The sequence below is a fragment of the Lissotriton helveticus genome, chromosome 5_1 (genome assembly GCF_964261635.1).
Source record: "Lissotriton helveticus chromosome 5_1, aLisHel1.1, whole genome shotgun sequence".
Taxonomy (NCBI): domain Eukaryota; kingdom Metazoa; phylum Chordata; class Amphibia; order Caudata; family Salamandridae; genus Lissotriton; species Lissotriton helveticus.
The window spans coordinates 2055403131-2055422551 of NC_136065.1; positions in this window are offsets into that span (position 1 = coordinate 2055403131).

A 19421-nucleotide genomic window follows, 5' to 3' on the forward strand; every position below is an offset into this window, starting at 1 on the left:
AAGAATACCCTCGTTTGTAGAATCTCAAAACTACCCTTGTCTTTTCGTGTGTTTAGTTATGGGTGTGTGTATATAATTCACAAATTCTTCATTCAGAATCCACAAACAAGGAAGAACCTTGTTACTTGGATTTCAACCATCTTGCCCATGGTTTTACTCATCAAGGCACCTACTTCAAAAAGGGGTTTGGTGTTGGATGTAATAGGTATCTACCAGCGTCAGATTGGTAACGCGGGCATTCGGGCAATGCCCGAGGGGCCGGTGTCCAAATTCCTGCTGTGGGCTGCTTTTTTGAGCAGTCTGCGGGACCATTTGGGCGCTGTCTCTATTGTTCGAACACCGCAAGCGACCCAGTGGGTGTCTGAGTGGCCTTTCTAGGGGCAGATGGGCGCTCACTACCTCCGTTTAGCAACAGGCAGAGGTGTCACTCCCTCTGTCTAGCTGGCCGGCCAATTAATGTGTGCACATACTGAGCGGGGGCAGGGGGCATGAGTAGACGTGGCCTCACTTGTTTCACCTGTGTAAACTAACGCATGCATTTTTTGTTACCCCCCTCCTAAAGTTTTTTTTATAAGATTACGCCAAAGCAGTGATTTGAGGAGTGATTATGCAAATGTGGGCCGATTTTTGTTTTGGCATGCCCGGGCTGATTTTCAATCCCAATCCAACCCTGGCATCTACTTATGTAACCTCAGGTTTCTAACTTTAGATAAAACCAGGAACGCAAATCGTTATGGCTGTTACTGTTTTGCGTCATATTGCATATCAATAGTAAAATATATTTTTTACGTATATTCTGACTCAAATATATAGCTTATTGATAACTGTGACAGTGTCTCCATCCATGTGTGCTTTAATATACAATCAGTATAATACCAACTGTTAAGATGAACCACTCTGGATATTTAATATAGACACTATTCTGTATTTCGTTCAAAAGTTCACAATGTCTTGGATTTCATTAGAATACGATTCTTATTATTCATAAATACCATTTTTCATTGGGCTGTTCTCGACCAGGAGTACACTGGACCCATCATGCAGCGTTATGGAAGTTCAAATTATGAGTCCTCATTTGTTTGAGAATGCCATCCAAGGAATAGCGTTGTTCAGACCTGTTACATCACTTGCTAGTTTGAAGACCCATCTTTGTTCACGTTGAAACAACAAACTCACAACATCGCTGCAATGTGATGGAACAAAAGGTTTCTCTAGTACAGTCCACTCAAATTCATCTGGTCTGTGGTTATTTTCAACAAAATGTCGAATGAGTTTGGTCACTGTTTTCTTGCACCTGAGGGTGCTATTATGCCATCATCCGGAGCTTTACTTTTCTCGTGGTCATGCCTACATATTTGTAGTTGCACAGGCACGTAATGAGGTAGACCAGATTATCACTTTTGCAATTACTGAAAAACCTCTGCTCCCAGGGTTTTCTGCTTCCTATTTCTACGGATTTAGACTGTTTAGTTTGTGCACATACCCCACATGATCCACAAGGGAAATGTCCTTGGACTTTAGGCAGGTTCCATAGAGTTGTATCTGGATCTTGTCTCAGGCTCAATGGTCTAGTATGTACAAGTCTGTCTTTTGAATTTGTGCTTCTCTTTAGAGCAAACAAAGGTAGAGGTATCTTATCTATACAACTATTCAGAATGCGCCAGTGTTTCCTGACGCTTTTCTGAATGTTGTTTGTGAGTGCACTAAAGGTATGCACAAATGTCAGACGGCCCAGGGGGGGGTTTGGTTTTGGTACCTCGATGAGTGCTTCCCTGTTGTTGTTCTGGGCACTTTTCATGGCTTTTCTGATCAAACCCTTTAGGTATTTCTTTTCTTCCAACTAATGTTTCAAAATATTTGAGTGTTCTCCATATTTCTCTATAGTGGAGCAATTTCTCCGCACACTTAGAAATTTCCCAGAGCGATTTCGGATGCTGGCTATCAAAGCAAGCGGTACAAAAGGGGGTGGTAATGGACGGAGCATCTGAACCAATCAAACACTCACACCCAGTCAAAAGATCTGGGTTTAATCCATCACCGTTCTTTAGCCCACTCTGCCACCCCAGTTCAGACATGGCTATATGCAAATCAGTCTGACCCTGTGCCTCATGAGAACAGTCCAGCCCGAACTGCCAAGCCATGCCTTCCCTGGACCGGAAACAAGCTTCCGAGGACCGGTTTCTGGCATTACAGCCTTCTTCAGCCCACCCCTTGGGGTGGCAGAGTGGGCTAAAGAACAGTGATGGAATAAACCCAGATCTGGGTGTGAGTGTTTGATTAATTCAGATGCTCCGTCCATCACCACCCCCTTTTGTACCGCTTTTGGCCGCCATAAGTGTGGCAGGGTATGCTCAGACGTGAGTCCCTTGCTCACTTTGCCACTGGGTTCAAGCAAGCCGGGCTGAAGACGGCTGGAATGCCAGTAAAAATGTTTTGTATCCAGGGCATACACCGTAATTCGAGCAGATCCTTGTATATAGAGAAGCAGTCATCTCATTTTTTAGATGGGGAAGAGAAACGTCTATACCCTTTTTTCATTAGCGTGTGTAACGTTGATTAAGCAAGACACTGCCGATGTTTTTGACTTTGTTTGCAGTTAGACACTGTGCAGGCCACTGGAGGGTAAGAATCCCTCATTTGGAATACTTGTTCTTTTTCTTTTTCTTCTGATGTTTTGTTATTTATGGACGCTTAGGTCGGTTCATGCATCGTTTTCTTTTTGGGCACTAGCTGGACTTCTATACATACAATGGTCACTTGGGCTCTTATGCTCTACACTGATGTCACATGCTTCTTTCTTTGAGACACATCTCCACAAGTATAGATTGATACGGTGGACCACGCATATATTTGCGTGCACTTTCTTTCACAGTTTTTCACTATTCCTTTGGAGTGAAAATTCTATGTCATCAGGCTGAAAACAGTGCTGTGCTTGTCACATTGAAATCTTATTGTGTTGTAGGTCCCGGAGGAGGGCACAGCCGCATGATTCACGAACAAATAATACTTACCCCTGACGAAGGGTTCAGTTTTGAACCCAAAATGCCTTGGGATTGTCCTATAATAATCTGCTGAATGTTCTAACTGTTTATGTGGTGTTTTGAATTTGCACCCATAAGAAAACGGAACAGGAAAGATTCATCTAGAAGTAGTATTTTAAATATCCACTAACAAGGCGGAACATCTGATTTCAAGACGCATGTTTATGGCGGGAAGCGTCAGCAGCGAACTGGATTTGCATCATCAATAAGGGATTATGCACTCGTTCTTGACATATTGAAATGCAATGATTTTATTTAAAAACAATGGATTTTCTTGCGGACGAGATCTGTTACAGAAACTTAGCATTCTGGGAGTAGTAGTGTGGGTAACTGATTCACAGGCACGAACGATGCCAGGTGCGTGCCATGTTGGGTTAATGGGAGGTACAGGTCAGGTACAGAGGGTGGGGCTTGTGTTCGTTAAGTAGCAAGTGGGAATGCTATGAACTAAGATTTCACTGTTGAAAGGAAGGGAGAAGGTCGGAACTGATTTAGCAGGTACGTGATGGTGTTAGGCAGGATGTTTAATAAAGTGGGTTTGAAGTGTAAACGGGTTTCTGGAACCTCATTATAGTTGTCATAAGCAGCGGGGAAGAGAAAGCTTAAGAAAGCGGGTGCGGAGTTTAAGTGAAACAAAGCATTTTCTCATATGAATCTGGTGCATGATAGATTATGACGGAAGGAAGCTTGTTTTTGTGAGTGGGAACTGACAGTAGATGGATAGAGGTTTGTATTTGAAGCAGAACGAAGCAGGGGAATCTAGTCGGAGAGGAAGTGTGAGCACATGGAAAGGGTACACTGCTGGGGGAAAGGTCATGAGGCTAACGCGCAGGCATTGGGAAGAGATATATATTTTTCTAAAAAAAGTATTTGACACATGCCGATACTATCATTACGCTTTCAGTTAAATGTGATTTAAGGCTATCATTGCTGCACCTATGTGAAAGATGAGAGAAAATCGGTTAAAGAGTATGTCAATTTTATAGAGAAAGTGATGTATTCCACATACATTAATTGTTGTTTTATTGATCTTTCCAGTTACCCCTGACGAAGGGCCCATGGAGGCCCGAAATGCATTGGGTTTTTAAATAAAACTGCTTTTTACGAAATTTGCACTTTTACGTATTCTTGATTGAAGAGGCACGGATGGCCCATTGGGAGTATGAGAAAAACAGAAAATAAGCATTTCCTTGCAAGTGGATGAAATATGTGAGAAGTTGTAAAAATGAACTTTGAAGAAAAAGTGATGAAAATAAGTGTATTTAGCACTAAAAAACAGTTAAAGATAAAAGTGGAATAATTCTGCAACAGCAGCAGCTACAGTGCCGTGGTTTGGGGCACTATCTAGTGCCCTAGTGTTTGGACAAGATATGTAAGAAACATACCAAGAATGAGCATTAATTTACAAATAGTCCTTCAAATTATTGGAAACATGACAAGTTGAGAAAGGTGGGTTTGGAAGAAAGGGTAAGATGTTGGAGGAAGCAAAAGACACAAGCAGATTATTTACACATTACAGTAAAAATATCGTCCTGGTACCCAAATTAATCCTTCTAAAGCGAAAAATGGAAAGGGAAATTTGTTATATATTTTTTTAGGCATATATTGACAAAGAAAAATATTTCCGGGCACTGAAATTGATCATGCAAGTTACAAATTTATACTTTGTGCCTGATTTAGATCTTGACAGTAGTACCACCGTCCCGTACTAAAGATTCTGTCAAGCTGACGGCGGACCGTCAGCAGGATTTAGAAGTATGAGGGCTGACTCGCAGCCTCCATCAATGAAGTGGTTCCCGTCATGGCTGTGACTCACTGAAACTCACCACAGCCAATGCAGTGCACTCCAATTTTGTCAAATAGTACTCCGTCACTGTCAGGGCAGTGGGATTGTCGCGGAGCATATTTAAAAAATATAGTTGCGCTGGCTCTCTCTTAGCAGCATTCTGCCAATGGACTGAGCCCATTGCGGGACACTGTCAAAACCAAACTACGTCGTCCCTTACCTTGATCTGTACCAGAAGCTCTTGGAAGCCGTAGTTGATTTCGCAGAGACGCAAGGGACCAACTTCCCGAAAAACTAACTATAAACTTGCTGATCTTAATTGACAGCTAAAATTAAAACTAGAATTTAGGGAGGAGGGCCGGTACTGGACGTTGTAGATTTGGGAGATTCTTGGTGTCGACCTGCGAACAACAAGTAATAAGGATTTACTAAAATACCTAACCTTTTCCTAAAGTTCCCTAAACATCCCTACAAGGCTTTGGTGCTGAAATGTTCTAAACTGACTCCTACCTGCGATCAGTGTAGTCTTGTCCTTCGTCCAGCATTTCTTTGTCTTGTTATAAAGAGTTATCGTCTAGAGTTCTTGTCAGGTGTCCTTGTAGACTTTTCGAGGAAATATACCTTATATTAATAAGAAAGATGAAAACACCTTTACTAAATATCCTTTCTAAAACATTCCATCTTTGACTTTCCACTCAGTACCTTGACTTACTTGCAATTGCTTTCATGAAATGCCTTAACCAGGATTCTGTGTTCTTTAGTGCCAAAACCTGTTGAATACACTAAAAGAAGAAAACACTACCTATGCTTACACCTTAAGTTTCACACCAGATTTTCAACCTTAAGTTTAGCTTGTCATAGAAATATCACAATAACTTCTTGCAATATTCTCTAACTCAATTACTGATTCAGATAGATTCTCTAGTTCTTATACAGTTGAATTAACAAATGGTAGTTTTAAATTGACATAGTCTTGCCCACGATGTCTTCCTTTTCTTCTGGAAAACTGCAAAGTTTCAATAATAGTCTTGGTCTTTCTTGCGGTGGGCGCCTGTTCCGAAAGTAATTAAAATGGTACTTAACTTTGTTTTTCTTGTCTCTTTCAGGATTTGGAAGGATTCGGAATTGCTGTAAACGCCTGAAGTTGAATCACTTAGCTGGATTCTTCTCTTCGGTGGGTTTTGCTGACGGAGCCTTCAGCCGCGATGCTTCCCAGAAAGCTGACTAGGCAAAGCATCTTCCAGAAGCCTGGGTGCGGTTTAAATAGGAGACCGGACCCAGGAAAGAACGTGCGCACGTTCACGCAAAGCCGCTGCGAGCAGATGAGCTCAAAGCGGCTTCAGCGTGAAAGACTTCAGACAGCATGAAGATTCCACTAAAGATTCCGAATAGGTACTGAGCACTCGAGGGAAAAAAAAGCAGCAATCCTTAGTTACTAACATCAGCAGAATTCGATGATTAAAATACCATACCGAAAATAATGCTCAAACAGTTTCATGTGCATTGTAAAGTACACAATAAACAACAGTTTAGCGCGCATTGTAAAGTACACAATAAAACACTTACCATACACAGGACGTGCAGGTGCACGGGAATGGGGAGGGATTTTAATACATGAAACCTGACCTTGCCCCTAGATCTGCATGACGTCAGTTTGGAGAGTCATGACAGTACTCCCTTCTCAAAATCCCCCAAAATTACAAAAGAACGGAGACATTCCTATGGAAGAATGATCCACATTGTTATAGGCGAATTCTAATTGACTTAACAGGTCAGACCAATCTTCTGTTAGACTAGTTAACATACAACGGATACATTGTTCTATAGTTTGATTGGTGCGTTCCGTTAAACCATCAGTTTGAGGATGATAGCTTGAAGATAGTCTGACTTCCATATTCAAAAGGGAACTCAAATTTCGCCAAACGAGAGAAATAAATTGAGACTGGTTTTGGTTTATTCGGATGGCGTACATGAAAAGTCCTAACAATCTTTGGTGCATGCTTTAAATGGTCCAATGGTTCCCATGATCTTTCTTCGGGACCGAAACCCTTCCAATCTACAAGATAAAAAAGTTTTCCTCGAACTCTTTTGGAATCCAGAATTGTTTGTACTTCATATTCAGGGTGTCCTTCTACCATGATTGACGAAGGAGGCTGAATAAAACGAGTTTGAGGATTAAAGGGTTTAATCAAAGAAACATGAAATACTGGATGAATTTGATATTTTGCAGGGAGAACCAATCTGACACAAACAGGATTTATGATTTTTTCGATTGGGAAGGGACCAATAAATTTAGGATTGAATTTGCGATTGCCCTTCGACTTTAAATTTTTGGTACTTAACCAAACCTTTTCTCCAGGTAAGTATTCAGGTTGCTTAGACCTATGTTTGTCTGCAAATTTTTTCTGATTTTCTTTTGCTTGTGCTAAGTTGTATTTGGCCAGATCTTGGATGGAAGATAATTTAGACACATATTCAGAAATAGCTGGTACAGGATTGATTTCTTTTATTTGTCTTGGAAAATGTTTGGGATGAAAGCCAAAATTACAAAAGAACGGAGACATTCCTATGGAAGAATGATCCACATTTTTATAGGCGAATTCCAATTGACTTAACAGGTCAGACCAATCTTCTGTTAGACTAGTTAACATACAACGGATAAATTGTTCTATAGTTTGATTGGTGCGTTCCATTAAACCATCAGTTTGAGGATGATAGCTTGAAGATAGTCTGACTTCCATATTCAAAAGGGAACTCAAATTTCGCCAAACGCGAGAAATAAATTGAGATCCTCTGTCAGAAACAACAACTGACGGAATTCCATGTAAACGTACGATGTTAACCATTACAAGATGTGCTAGTTCCAAGGCAGTAGGTAATTTTTTAATAGGAATAAAATGAGCCATACGAGAAAACTGATCCACAATTGTCAAAATGGTAGTATAACCTTTCTTTGTGACTGGTAGTTCTACGATAAATTCTAAAGAGATTGTGTGCCACGGGTGAGGTGGAATAGGTAGTGGAGTTAAAAGACCACTTGGAGCCTGATGAGAAGATTTATTTTGGATACAAACACTACACGTTTCTACAAATTGTTGTACGTCTTTAAACATAGAAGGCCACCAGAAAGTCCTCTTGATTAATTCATAGGTCTTGACTATGCTGGGGTGAGCTGTCAGGGAAGTTTCATGATGAAAATGAAGTATGTCTTTTCTAATTGGATTAGAAGGAACAAAGATGAGATCATGCACAAAAATCAAGTCATCCTTTTCCTACAAATAAGGATGTTCTTTCTTCCATTCTTCCACATCCTTCTTTTCCAATTCTTTTTTTATTTCAGTTATAACATCACAAATCGAGAGACTGGCTTGAAATCGAGATGTAGGAATTACAGGATGTACTTCTAAAGATGGTTCTATTAGGTTTTCACCAATTCTCGATAAAGCATCAGCTTTTTTGTTTTCTTTCCCAGGTCGATATGTGATTACAAAATTGTAGTTGTTAAAAAACATTGACCATCTCAATTGTCTAGCTGATAAAGCCTTCACAGATCTTAAGGCTTGAAGATTCCTGTGATCGGTATAAATTGTTACAGGGTGTCGAGCACCAAGCAAGTAGTGACGCCATTCTTCAAAAACTGCTTTTATGGCCAAAAGTTCCTTGTCTGCAATTGCATAATTCAATTCTGCTTCTGATAGTTTTCTGGAATAGTAAGCTATTGGATACATTTGACCAGTGTTAAAATATCTTTGTGACAAAATGCCTCCTAAAGCAAACTGTGAAGCATCTGCTTCCACTATGAAAGACTGACTGGGATCTGGATGACTTAAAATTGGAGCTGATATAAATTTTTTCTTTAAATCCTGAAAGGCTTTTTCAGCTTGATCAGACCAGACAAATTTTACTCCTTTTCGCAGTAACTTGGTAATGGGGGTGATAGTTTGAGAAAAGTCTTGAATAAAGCGGCGATAAAAATTTGCAAAGCCTAAAAAGCTTTGAACCTGCTTACTGTAGTTGGACTAGGCCAAGAATCAACTGCCTCAACCTTCTTGGGATCCATTTCTATTCCTTTGGGACTGATGACATAACCTAAGAACTCGACCCTTGAAACATGAAATAAACTCTTTTCCAATTTTACAAATAGAGAATTTGAAAGCAATGTTTTAAGAATGGCGCGGACTTGCTGTACATGTTCCTCTTCAGAGTTTGAAAAAATAAGAATATCATCAATATAGACAACACAGCATACATCGATGAATTCATGCAGTACCTCATTTATAAAAAATTGAAAGGCGGCTGGAGCATTACAGAGTCCGAAAGGCATAACTTGGTATTCAAAAAGGCCGAATTTGGTGCGGAATGCTGTCTTCCATTCATCGCCTTTTTGGACCTGTACCAGATGGTATGCTCCGCGTAAGTCCAATTTAGTATAAATTGTTACCTTTTTTACTTGATCCAATAACGTGGGAATCAAAGGCAGAGGATACCTATTTTTAATGGTTACATTATTCAATCCTCTATAATCAATGCACGTGCACAACTCTCCTCCTTTTTTCGGAATAAAAAAAAGAGAAGATGACACAGGTGACTTGGAATGACGGATGAAACCATTTGCAAGATATTCATCAAGGTATTCTCTGAGATGTACATTTTCGTTTTCGGTTAAAGCATATATTCTGCTGCAGGGTAAAGTGGCTCCGGGAACCTGATCTATTCTGCAATCAAAATCCCTGTGTGGAGGTAGGGCATTAGCCCTTTTTTTTATCGAAAACGTCCAAAAGATCAGAGTAAACAGGAGGAACTCCTTCTACAGCCAAAAAACAGGTAGATTCGGAATTAAAATCAAAACCTTGGATTACATCTTTTGTTTTCTCAGAAAGAAAACATTGATGTTGGCAATGGTAGGAAGCAAAAGTAATAGTCTTGGCAACCCAGTCAATATTTGGGTTATGTTGTATCAACCAAGGAATTCCTAAAATCAATTTGAATTGAGGGGCGTCAATTATGTCAAATTGGATCTTTTCTCTGTGAATAGGTGAACAGTCCATTTCAAGAATTTCAGATTGTCTGTTGATAGGCCCTGAAGTCAGTTCTTTACTGCCCTTACAATTTCAGGATGGTCTTTTAGGAGAGATCTAAAACCTAATTGAGAAAAAAAGTGTGTGTCTATAAAATTACCCGTAGCTCCTGAATCTATAAGTGCTTCAACTTTCCTAGTTTGAGATGTTAGTTGTAAATTCCTTAATTCTACTATGATACAGAAATGTTTACATTCAATGGGTGGTGCAGTAGAGGCCAAACTTGAAATAGCACTCGATAAACTGACCTCATCCTTCATCGAGTATTCTAGTTTTCCGATTATTCTTGAGTTAAGGCAATATCAGAGGTTTTAGGTTTACCTTTATTAGGTCGTGTAGGGCAATCTTTTACAAAATGGCCTGTCTTGCCACAATAAACGCATTGATTCAATTTTCGTCTTTTGTCCTTCTCATCCTTAGATAAGGGACCCCGAATTGAACCAATCTGCATAGCTTCTACAGGATCTAGTTTAGGACCTGTCTCTCGAGGAGTAACATTTCTTTCTTTTACAAACAAAAATTTGTGATCTCCTTTTCCTTTCTCTCCTTTTCTCTCATTTAAGCGATGATTTAATTTTACTACCAAATCAATTAATTCATTGATATCTTCTGGAGGTTCTAGGATTTGAGTAACCATATCCTTTAAGTCTTCTCTTAAACCTCTATAAAAAATTGAGACTCTTTTGTCATATGGCCACTTGGCTTCAAGAACCAAACGATTAAATTGAGAAATGTAATGAAGCAAATCAGAAGATCCCTGCTTTAAATTAAGCAAGTCATTATCAGCGGACTACACGAAAACATGTTTAGCAAAGATTTTTTTTAAAGCTCGCTCAAAATTCCTTAAGTTATTTAAAATAGGATCATCATTTTTCACTAAAGGAACAGACCAAAGAGCTGCATCTCCGCCAAAGTAAGATAACATAAAAGCTACTTTGGAAGAGTCATCTGGGAAGGCTGATTTCTTGGCTAGAAAATGTAAATGATACTGTTGCATAAATATGGAAAACTTGTTACAATCTCCGTAGAACCTTTCAGGTTGAGCTAAAGGAGTAGGTACGGGAGTCACCACCTGAATTTGGGTCTGGGATTCTGTCTCAGAAGATGAACCAAGGAAAGTTGCTGGTTATATGACATCGCTGTTATTGACCTATGTTATATGACATCTCTTTAATAATGTAATTATTAATGTAATAACTGCACTTTCACAATTGCTTCATTAACCGTCCTGCTTTATCAAATTTGCTTGAAAATGCACCATTTGTCCACTCTTTTTTCAAAAGTTTTGCGGGGGAGTACCCCCCGAACCCTCCTTAGATTGTTCGGGTTTGCTCGCAATGCTCACTTACTACGGTGCAATATAAAATCATTTTACGCCTCTCCACTTTCAAATGTCACCAGCCGCAACTTGTGGTGAGTAGGGCGGTCTCGGTGCTGTGGTTTCTTCGGAATCCGGATTGGGATGGGTCGAGGATGGCGTTGTCTTCGATGAATCGTGTTAGTTCTCTGTTGACCATTTTCTCTGTAACTTTGGCGGCGAAGGGGAGGAGCGAGATGGGTCGGTAGTTCTTGAGGTTGGTGGGGTCAGCAGTCTCTTAAAACTGAACTACGCACTACTCATATGAGGGCTAATGCTGAACGTGTCTCTAAATTGTGTAAATGTTGGTCTTTTAGCCTTCTAGGCCTTGGAATGCTGAATTTTACATTTTTCATCTCTCCTGTGTTGTGTTCAAAGGTTGCTACATTTCAGGTACACTTACTAATGCTTCTATTTTCATTTCAGGACATCTTCTTACCTGTATATTACAAGTACTTTTGTATGGAACATAAACTTGTTGTGTAATGAAGATATTTTACACTGAAAGGTTCAATAATGATATGTGATTCCTTTTCCCTTTCAGGTGTCTACATTATTTTTGCTCAAAACTCATTGGATGTGTAACCCACACGATTACTGAACCTTTTTCTCTTACATTCCTGATAGGTCCAACTGCCACAGCATGTGGCCAAACATCTGCCACTCCTTAGCACTCCACTCCAGCCTACAATCAAGCCTCTAGGGATGTCTCCAATGCAGAAAGTTTAGATGAATACAACACGCCTGGTCCGTCGCATCAGCCTAGGCAGACTGCTCCAGTGAGTCTTACTTAATAACTACAGCTCCTACCCCAGCTGTAACAACACCACAGCCAACAGATTCCTCCACTTCCTCTAGACGAAGCGCAAGAAGCACCATATTTTGCCCCCAGTCAGCCCAGCCAGGAACCAGTAGGATGGGGCAGACTGTACCAAGGACACAGGTTAGTAGGATGAGGGATAGTGGGAGTGGCTCCTAGGGCCATCGTAGTGAGGCCACTTGGGTCAGTATCACCGGGGCCAGCATCACCCAATTTTGGAGTCATTACAGAAGTCCCAAGAAATGATGGGCCAGGTACTTTCTGGGGTGCAAGAGAAGATGCCGTTGCAGAGGGAGCACAATGTTGAGAGGCAGAATCTTAACTCCAATCTGGGCTCCCTGACTGGGGTGCGGCAGGACATTCATACCCATCTGTGCCGAGCTTTACCAGCACCAGTGTCCCCTTTCTGTGGACCAACTCCATCTGGCCCTACTCCATCAGCCTCAGCCACATAAATGGAGGGCCTGCCACCAATGGTGCCACCTGCAGTAACACCAGTCCCTGCACCTGTTAACCCACTAACCATCTGCATGTGCGCAAGTTCATCTGGACCACCAGGAGAGGATGTCGAGGACCCCACCACCAGCAAGAAAATGCAATTCTAATTCCATCCAGTGTGTGACTACCATTCCATTCACTCTGGGGATTATTTCTGCTCACATTTGCCTTTCTGAGGACAGGCATATTTGGAGATTTGACTACAAATAATTTTGCCTCAACAGTTTTGGTTTCATTCACCGTGACTGACTTTTTATTATTTTGTTTGCTTCATCCCCATTTTGCTTAATATCCCTTTGTGCAATAAAGAAAAAGTATCAAAAGAAAAGACTGGTGTTGAAGTTATTTTTTGTATTCATGCTATTGTTATACAGCCCATCATACTTTTCAAAATGGTTGCAACAAAAGGTTTTTGTATTTGTAAGTGAATTGCAAGTAGGTAAGGTTTCCCAAATGTTTCTACCATTACAACATAATACATATAGCAACAAATCATAACCTACTGTTTAATCAAATTTGCAACAGATAGATTGGCAAATTTGTATGAAACATAAAAACCGTAAATAACACAAATATTCTGTGCCTTTGTGACTTTTCCAGGTCCGCATCTGTCTACCACGGAAGAAGGGGATATAATCAAATGTTTCAGATTTAACAGGCAACATATTATTTGATAATGCCATCAGCTGGAGAGACATCTCTTGCCTCACAATAGGAATTGCACAACAATAACACAAATTATTACAGGGATAGCCCGTCAACATCTAATTTCGGCCTATTCCACCTTTATGACCTCCCTTGACCTAAAAGTAAACAAATCTAAATCATTCATAATTGTTGCAGGCACACCTATAGAAGAGAAACATCCCCACTTCCAGCTGGCAGGAAAGAAAATCGAGGTAGTATACTTCTTTTCATATCTAGGAGTCCTTTTCGATAAGAACCACTCATGGTCTAATTTGGTGACTGCTAGAGTCCAAGGCATAGAAAGGAGTTTTAAAGCAATTAAAAGATTTGCTAAAAAGCTAGGAGGTAGTCCCCTGGACACAATCAAAAATATTTACACTTCAAAAACAAAGTCTGCACCAAAATTTGTGGCAGGAGTGTGGGGAATGGTTGATCCCAAACCATTACATCAAGTAGAAGACAGCTTTTATAAAAATCGATACTCCTTACCCCAATCAGCTCCAAACTATATAGTGCATCTTGAACTGGGGCTCCCTTACCTGACTGACAGTATAAGAGGTGCACCAGTTCTGCTGTGGTTGTCAATATGGCAGAGGACCACTATAGATCTGACCCAAAGTATCATCGTAGACTGCTACAAATTGGATCATTACAAGAGGATTGGATGGTTAAACTGCGTGGAGGATCAATTGAATGATTTGGGGCTGGGAGAACTATTCCGAAATCCTCTCTCCTGTAGAAGGGTTACAAAGGGGAAAATACAAGAATTATTCACTAAGAGTGCAAAGTATATATATATTTTTTTCCAACATTTTTTATTGAGCAGAGCTATAGGTTCATGAAATACATAGTATACTTAAAATCATTATTAAAACCAGTTTCTACAAAAAATCGAAATGACAGCCTCTCAATACATAATAAAAAAGATCTGAACCTGAAGCAGCTAGTCATATACTCATTCACAAAACGAATCAATTAATCAATCAATCAGTCATTTGTTAAGCGCACTACATACCCGCGAGGGTCTCAAGGCGCTGGGGGGGGGGGGGGGAGGTGGGGGCCGCTACTGATCGAACAGCCAGGTCTTGAGTATCCTCCTGAAGGTCAGCAGGTCTTTGGTCTGTCGTAGGCTCAGTGGTAGGATGTTCTTTGTCTTGGCGGCGAGGTGGGAGAAGGATCTCCTGCCTGTGGTTGTTCTTCAGATGCGCGGGACGGTGGCGAGTGAGAGGTCGGCGGAGCGTAGCTGGCGGTTGGGGGTGTAGAAGGAGAGCCGTCTGTTGAGGTAGGCTGGGCCGGTCATGTGGAGTGCCTTGTGTGCATGGATTAGGAGCTTGAAGGATATCCTCTTGTTGACGGGGAGCCAGTGCAGGTTTCTCAGGTGGGGGGTGATGTGGCCGTGTCGTGGTACATTGAGGATCAGTCGTGCCGAGGCGTTTTGGATGCATTTTGGATGCGTTGTAGTCTATTGATGAGCTTGGTCGGGGTGACTGTCTTTCTTGTATCTGTTGGGATACATCTGTAGATCTTGCGGAGCATGCGGAGGGTGTTGAAGCAGGAGGAGGAGACGGCATTGACTTGCTTGGCCTTTGAGAGCGTTGAGTCGAGGATGATTCCCAGGTTGCGTGCGTGGTCGGTGGGGGTCGGGGCTGCCCTCAGTGCCGTTGGCCACCAGGATTCGTTCTAGGCTGACGGGTTGGAGCCAAGGATGAGGACCTCCGTCTTGTCCAAGTTCCGCTTCAGACGGCTGATCTTTATCCCGTCGACCACGGCCGTCATTCCTTCATGGAGTTTGGCTTTGGCGGTGATGGAGTCCTTGGTGAGGGAGAGGATCAGTTGAGTGTCATCGGCATAGGAGATTATGTTGAGGTCGTGCTGTCGGGCGACGTGTGCGAGCGGGGCAAATGTTGGACTGTGTCGGGCTGAGGGAGGATCCTTGGGGTACGCCGCAGATGATCTTGGAGGCTTCGGAACGGAACGGGGGAGGCGGACGCTCTGGGTTCTACCGGCGAGGAAGAAGGTGGTCAATTCCAGAGCCTTGTCTCAGATCCCTGCGGTGCGGAGGCGTGCTTGTAGTATGCGATGGCAGACGGTGTCGAAGGCGGTGGAGAGGTCTAGGAGGATGAGTGCTGCAGTCTCCCCGTTGTCTAGCAGGGGCCTGATGTCATCGGTGGCGGCGATGAGGGCTGTCTTAGTGCTGTGGTTGCTGTGGAACACTGACTGGGATGGGTCCTGGATTCTGTTCTCTTCGAGGTATCGGCTTAGCTGTCTGTTAACGATTTTCCCGATTACCTTGGCCTTGAAGGGGAGCAGAGAGATGGGTCGGAAGATCTTGAGGTCTCTTGGGTCTGCCTTGGGTTATTTGAGTAGGGCGTTGATCTCGGCGTGTTTCCAGCTCTCTGGGATGGTCGTGGTTTCAAGGGCGAGATTGATGATGTTACATAGGTGGGGTGCGATGGAGCTGCTTGCTTTGTTGAAGACGTGGTGCGGGAATAGGTCTGACGGAGAGCCGGAGTGGATTGTGCTCATGGTCTTGATGGTGTCATCGACGCTCGCGCTGGTCCAGGCTAGCAAGGGGACGTGGTCGATGGTGTGCAAAGGGTGCGTTGTTGTCGAGGCGGTCTTTGAAGGAGGTCTTCTTGGCAGCCCTGATGAGGTGGTGGTGGTTGCGAACGGCGTCCTTGTGTGCTGCGTGGCTGTCCGGACTTTGTTCACTGTGCCATTTCTTCCCTAGTTTCCTGCAGGCTTACTTGGAATCTAGGAGTTCTGGGGTGAACCAGCTGGTCCTTTTTCTGGTGTCTCTGTGGGGGGGGTTCTTCAGTGGGGCGAGGGTGTTGGAGCAGACTTTGATCCAGCATCTGAGGTTATGGGCAGCGACGTCGGTATTGGAGGGTTCGGTGGGTGGGTTGAGAGCGAGGTTTGCATGTAGTTGGTCTTCGGTGATTTTGCTTCAGTGGTGGCAAGGGAACTGTTGGGTGCAGTGGTGTGTGGTGGGTTTCTGGAAGGTGAAGTAGATGCAGCGGTGGTCGGTCCAGAGGAGTTCAGTGATGTGGCTGACAGAGAAGTGCAAATGTATCTTAAAACACAGCAGCAATGAAGAAAGTTCCTAGTGCATCTAAAGTGCAATACAAATAAACTGCTAGTGCCATCTTATCACCTAAAGCCATCATAGCTACAACATTTTATTAAAAAGAGAACTTATGGCTATAGCGGCTCATAAAATCATTGTCTAAAAAAACTAAATACGTCATTCTATAAAGTGCAAAAACTATGAAATTGCTAGTGCTACTAAAGTGCAATAAGAGAAAATGCTAATACATTATAGTGAGAGCTGCTACAGTGATTTACCAACCCTAGTGTTATAATCTCTTTTATACAAAATACCTGGTCACCGAGACCGCTCATATGTAAAAGGTGTTAACATGCTGTTTCAAGGACAATACACAGCCAAATACTGCCCACATCCCGGAGGCTGGGCGGCGTAGGAGCAAAGCATGTAAAAAGGAAAGGAAAATTGCATTTGTGCTCTAAGTATACTAAACCATAATTATATTCGCTAATTTTCTTATTTCGTAGTCTTATGCTATGTAACATTGAACAATAACCAAATACCCCAAAAATGGCATCATTAGTGCAGAATTGCACAAAGCAGGTCATTCATGCGAGGCCCAGCTAAGGCACAGTCATTACAATGTAATACGGACCTATGGGGATCACAGCTACGTATAAGCATACATATCAAGGAATAACGGTGTGGCTACGTAGGGTCCCTACACCGGATCCAAACACCCCACCTCAGCCCCTTCTCCAGTACAGTCAGACTCCGAGTCAGCGGGAGTAAATAACTCAGTGCTGGTGGCATCCGAATCATCCTCCGCCAGCCCCTCCATGCACAACGTCCTCCAAGCAATCAGATCATCCTGCAGCTTCTCATCTCTGCGAGTGCGTTGCATGTGGGTCTCCTCAGCCAAGGCCCATTCTCTTGCATCCCTTAGCCAAAGGGAAATTTCAGGCGCCCTCTGACCCATCCAAGTGATAGCCACGTGTCTCCTCGCCAGAACTAGCAAGAGTTGTAAAAATGTATAAGACAGGTTCTTCTTTCTGGGCTTGGGCACTCGCGCCAGGAGACAGTGGAGGGGGTCTAAAAGAAGCCTAATTTGTGTGGCCCGGGCAATGTGGGCCACCACTTTCCGCCAAAAGTCCTGAACCAGAGGGCATTCTCACGCCAAGTGCAGGAAACCCGCCCTCTGTACCCCACACCTAGTTATGATCTCTCTTTAAACTTTTCTAATTCATTAAAAAACTTCCAAATGTTTTCAAATGTCCTAGTAGCTCCAACACTCCTAGCATAGGCTTCCTCAAATTTTCAGGTTCTTTTCATTTTATTGAACCCTTTCAAATGAGAGGGAGCTTCTCTGGATTTCCAATTTTGCAGAATCAGAGATCGAGCCACCGTACAAGAAATAAATACAAAGGATTTTTCGGGCTCGGATAGCATCGTTTCATCTCTGCAGATTCCAAACAAAGTAGCTTCGGCCTCGAGCGAAACACTCTTTTCGATTGCTTGCTTGATATCCGAGAAAACTGCCTCCCAAAAAAGCCTCAGTCCTGAACATACAAAAAAAGTATGGTGCCACCCGCCCTCCCCATCTATTTGACAGCGAAAGCACTTGTATTCAGCTCCCGGAAATCTTTTTTTAATGTGGCCGGAGTTAAATAAGAAGGCTATCGTGATAGGAAGGCCATCCTTTTGAAATTTGCAGCGCTCAGAGATTTGCTTCCTAAATAGCAGATGGCCTCCCACTCTTTCCAAGCCAACCTACATCCGGTCTCCCGAGTTATTTTATCCAAGTGATTCTTTTTCCCTGGAGCTTGCCCCTGCTTATGTAGCAACCTATACCAGTTTCCCACCCCTTTGACATTAGCCCCATAAGCAAATCATACTTGAAGGGAAAGCAAGCGATTACAATTCAATTCAATAAAGTCTTTATTTCGATTATTCATCATAAAAGACAAAATCATCCAAGATTTAAAAAGAAATATACCATCACATAAAAATTATCGTTAAAAACATCGTTCAGATGAGAAAATCAGTCATAATTCATCATAAATTAAGAAATAATTATACGTCCATTTTAAAACAAGGTCTTAAAAAGATAAAATTAGGTATAGTCGACATTGCAATCAGCAGTTGACATGACAGATACGCTAAAAATCATGATACCTTCATTGGCATAAAAACATTAATTCATTTAAAATCATTTTCATACAAAATAAGGTCCCTCTTTACACTATGAGCTACTCGGCCACCCATTTTGTTTTCGAATGGCCCATGCCCAGCTCAAGAACTTTGCCACACCAATCACTGTAAGGGCCGTGGTATCTGACCTTAGGATCCTTCTGGCTTCCTTCGCTGATCCTATATTCAAGCGATTACAAAACTTCTCTATTGCATGTGACTTGGTTCCGGCTAGACCAGGGGAAGGTTTCCACTATCTCTCTCGTATTAACAACGCGCAGCATAGATTTATTCTTCAGCGCTTACGTATGAACATGGTCCTGTTACTCTTAGGGTACCCAGAAAAGATATAAACTGAAAGATTTACCAGCCTGCCCCTGCAATGACCTTGCTGTGCAGTCAGAACTCCACATCTTACTATTTTGCAAAAACTACTCTGATGAAAGGAAATAATATCCTCCCAATCCTGAGGTACCATATAGTTAAACAGTGTCGGTGGCTATTTATTTCTTAAAGGCCCTTTTAGACCCATTTGTATGTTTCTCGGTAGCCTCATTTTTATGGGCTTGCCTTAGAAAGAGGAAAATGGCGGCAAGGCACTCCATCAGCATTTGATTAACACAAATTGAGACTCAACACATTTTTGATTGTATGATTACTTAAAATCCTTTACAAATAGATACAAATAAAAAAGGGTAAAAATAGGATAGATAAAATCTAAAAGGGGGGCGTTAAGTAGCAAAGATACTATCATGGTCACCAGTACATAAGTATGGTTACTTTGTGCAAGAAAAAAATACATTAAGAGTTAAAACACATGTAGGATATAACATGTAGAGGGTGTACGAAGCAACACCACCAAAAAGGGCTAAGAATGCATAGGCATATTAGTGGATGTCATAATAATTTACATTTGGA